The 4,219-nt window shown below is 45.0% G+C and overlaps 1 protein-coding gene across 1 annotated transcript in view; it reads right to left on the reverse strand.

Moving 5' to 3' along the window:
• The window catches only part of TRIM31 (tripartite motif containing 31), an 18,322-nt gene extending 15,814 nt beyond the window's left edge, over positions 1-2,508 (reverse strand). Inside the window, exon 1 of the mRNA XM_014592346.2 lies at positions 2,226-2,508. The gene's annotated coding sequence lies outside the window, so the exon portion shown is untranslated. The remainder of the gene's footprint in view (positions 1-2,225) is intronic.
• Positions 2,509-4,219: the final 1,711 nt, after the last annotated feature.

Consider the following 4,219-nt stretch of genomic DNA (forward strand, 5'->3'; position numbering starts at 1 on the left):
GTTCAGGACTTGAACCATGGTCAGCCATGTGGGAATCCAGCACCCTTAACCACCATGCCACCTGCCAGCTCTGACACCATTCATTTATTTCTGATATTAATTTTAGGTCAAACAGGGATTGTGGCTGATTTTATGATTGTGAAGTAGAATCTGTTCAGGCTAGGCAGTTAGGGGAAATGGGGGAGTCGAGATGAAGTACTGACTGAGACTCAGGGAGACCCCCAAAGCCAGTAGTCCTTCCAAAGCCAGTCAGCCCACTATAACCTGATGGGGAAACAAACAAACAAAAACCCAAAAAACCTTTCCTTCTTGTTCTCCGTCCCTCTGTCCATATCTGCACTGTACTTCTAAGGCGTATAAACAAAATAATTTAGGGACCAGCAGTTAGCGTAATGGCTATGTCGCTGGACTCCCATGTAGTCAACCACGGTTCGTGTCCTGGACCCGGTGGCTTAAAACTCACGCCAGGCGCGTGTGCTTGCGTGCCCAAGATCCTGAGAGGAGAATGGAGGAGAAGGGATTGCGGCGTGGCCATCCCCCCTGGGGGGTGATTTCTCGCTTTCTGTCTCTCTGTCTCTGTCTGTCTGGCGAGCACACGTGCCCTATAACAAAAACCTCTCCAAAAAAAAAAAAAATTTAAATTTAAAAAGGACTCAAGATAGGGCAGCCCCTAAGTTTGGGATTTTAAGTGCTTGGATCTAATGGAAATTAAAGGCCAATGGACTTAAATGCATGAAAAATTATAACTCAGAAAATGGTCTACTTTAGGAAGATCACGCATGGGACTAAAAGACAATCTTAGCCCCAACCCCAGATGCAAGACTACCCAGTACAGTCCACAGAAGGGTCGAGGGGCACCCATATCATGAGCCTAAATGAGGTAAGAATTCTTGTGACCATTAGCCAATACTTTATTGTAACAGCCTTGTAAAAGCCCATGGTGGCATGGTGGATAAAGGCACTGGATTTCCACACGGCTGACCATGGTTCGAGTCCCAAACTTCGTGGCTTACTTTCTCACTTTCCCTTTCTCTCCCTGGTCAAATTAAAGTAATAATAATAACAAATGGAATTAAATAAACAAATCTTATGTAATAAAATAAACAAATCTCTAAAAAAAAAAAGACAGCCCATGTGAGGTAGGAGACGCAAACCCTAAGGATATAGTGAGGAGTACAGAGAGAGGAAAAGGGAGAGGGAGCAAATGAATAATAGAAAAAAGTAAAAATTAGAATATAGAGGGACCAGCAGTTGGTGTAATGGCTATGTTGCTGAACTCCCATGTAGTCGACCGCAGTTTGAGTCCTGGACCTGGTGGCTTAAACTCATACTGGGCGTGTGTGCGTGCGTGTCCAAGATCCCGAGGAGAATGGAGGAGAAGAGATTGCGATTGGCATCTCCCCGTGGGTGGGGGAGGTGATTTCTCGCTTTCTGTCTCTCTGTCTCTGGCGAGCACACGCGCCCTATAGCAAAAATCTCTCCCAAAAAAAAATAGACTATAGAGGCTACTGTAATGAGAGGAAAATGGCTGGGCAGTCCTACCTCACTGCCTCTTGAGAACAAGTGGATTTGTGAATGTATCTATGCTGCTTATAGAATGGGCTAAGCTGTCTTGAACCTTGGGCTAATAAAAGGTATAAACTGCTCTGTTCATAAAGCCAGTCGACTGAGACCAGAGGATGAGGAGCCAAAGTCCACTCACAGACTTCCCGTCAGCTCCAGGTAGGGCGTGGAGGAGCGGGTGACCTCTCCCCAGGGGCACCGCTAGTTCACCAGCACTGCTGGGCATCACTAGGGTATAAGCCTAAGATGAGATCACAGAGCAGCTGACTTTTGAGTTGACACCACTGCTCAGCTGTGGCCGAGCTGTTTGCTCACAGAGACAGCTTGCAGCAGTGACTTAATGACGGACCTAGGACAAAGACGTCTTTCCTGGTCACACTACATTCCAGGAAGAAAGTTCTGGTCTTTTGTAGCCCAAAGCTTTTGGGCAAAAAAAGTTTCCTGACCTTTGTGCCTACTGTAAAATTAGGAAAAATAACTGTACACATGCAGCATGTGACCCCTGCACTCCCTCCCCCCAGGTAAACGCATGCACCTCCAGGAACACACACAGGCGAAGCCCTTTGGACCCAGATGACAGCCTTCCACCTCTGCTCCTCATGGGCAGCCCACTCAGGACCCGCCCTCTGCCTGGGAGCTCTGCACTGCTTTGTCTTTCTTACCTACGCCTGGGTCTGTCATCTTCATAAGCTTCGGACAAGAACCGGTGTCCCACTGTGGGTGCTGGGCCTGATGACCCCTGTACCCTGTGTTCCCTACAGCGTAGCCAGAGCAACTGTATTTACTTCCTGCTTTGCCTGGGACAGTCCCTGGTTTCACCTTTGTCCTGGTGTAATTATGGATAGCACCTCATTCTCAGAAGTGTCCGGTTTGGGGCCAGCAGATTACGTGATGGCTAAGTCACTGGATCCTACATGGCCAACTGTGTGGTTCGAGTCCTGGATCAGGCGGCTTGAAAAACATGAAACGTGAGTGTACATGTGTACTTAAAATCTCAAGAGGAGAATAGAAGAGAAGGGTTTCTGGAGTGTCCTTCCCTCTGGGGTGCGATTTATCTTTCCCTCTCTCTCTGTCTCTCTCTGGTGAGTGCACATGCCCTATAGTAAAAAACTTAAAAAAAAAAAAGCCTAGTTTGGATAATAAAGGATATTATTATACTAATTATAACAGCTATTGGAAATTAAAGACTTTCATGAATGTTACATCTTCAGGTCATTTTTTAATAATTATTTTATTTAACTTTATTTATTTATTTTAATTTGACTAGAAAGGGACAGAGAGAGAGTGAGAGCAGGAGAGAGAGAGATGGAAAGTGGGAAAGCAAGCTGCCAGGTCTGGGACTCAAACCGTTGTCAGCCCTGTGGGAGTCCACCTCCCTTAACCACCAAACCACCTGCTGGCCCCATCTTCAGGTTATTTTTTAAAGAGTTTTTTCTGGGACCAGCAGATGGAGTAATGGTCACATTGCTGGGGTCCCACATGGCCAACCTCAGTTCAAGTCCTGGACCCAGAGACTTGAAACTCATGCCAAGAGTGTGTGTATAATGCTCAAAATCCCAAGAGGAGAATGGAGGAGAGGGAATTGCAATGTGACCATCCCCCCAGGGGGTGATTTCTTGCTTTCTGTCTCTCTGTCTCTTCAGTGAGTGCATATACCCTATAGCAAAAATTTTTCTAGAAAAAAAGAGAAAGATTTTTTTGCCTTAGGGCATGTGTACTCACTAGAGAGAGACAGAGAGACAGAAAGTGAGAAATCACCCCCCGGGGGGATGGCCACATCGCAATTCCCTCTCCTCCATTCTCCTCTTGGGATTTTCGGCATGCATGCGCCCGTATGTGGTGTGATTTTCAAGCTACCAGTTCTGGGAGTGAGCTGTGGTTGACCATGTGGGAGTCCAGTGACGTAAGTACTACACCATTTGCTGGTCCCTTTATGTTTGTTTTAAAATTGCATTAAAGTAGTCAAACACTTTGTATATTGTTTTACAGTTTGTACTCATTCTAAACTGCGGGAAGCAGAATTTAACTTTTAGACAGGTTTTCAATTGGTTGGGTTGGCGATTTAAAAAAATAATGACACTTTGAACCCTAGTAGAGGAGATTGTTGTCCCTGTGACTCCCTGGTATCTCAGGTCTCCCGTCCCTGGAGGATTTGACCCTATGACCTTGATATAGAGATTTCATTTTATAGGTGAGACTTAAGTAAGTGGAAATGATAGAAATAAATGGAAATGATCTCTTTCCATTTTTATGTTTTCTTGGCCACAGGGTACACGTGCTGGGCAAAGAGTGGCAGGGAGAGTGGGAGAGGAAGAAAGAACCTTCCCACAGACACCGTCACTGCAACTCTTTCTCCTCCTTTCAGGATTTTGGGCAACACACGTACATGCACTGAGATTATTTTTCAAGCTGCTGGGTCCGGGACTCAGACTCCACAGTTAGCCCTGTGGGATCCAACTCCTTTAACTTCTAGTTCACAGACTTGCCCTCGATCCAGTCTCTTTTTTTTAAGAAATTTTTTGTTTTGTTTTGTGGGTTTATTTATTTATTTATTTATTTATTTATTTATTTATTTATTTTATTAAACAAATATGCCCATGTGGGCTGTTTTATTTTTAATTGCATGAAATATATTAGAGAGAGTGGTATCTTAGGA

Source organism: Tupaia chinensis, unplaced genomic scaffold (assembly GCF_000334495.1).
Source record: "Tupaia chinensis unplaced genomic scaffold, TupChi_1.0 Scaffold000678_1, whole genome shotgun sequence".
In the NCBI taxonomy this organism is placed as follows: domain Eukaryota; kingdom Metazoa; phylum Chordata; class Mammalia; order Scandentia; family Tupaiidae; genus Tupaia; species Tupaia belangeri.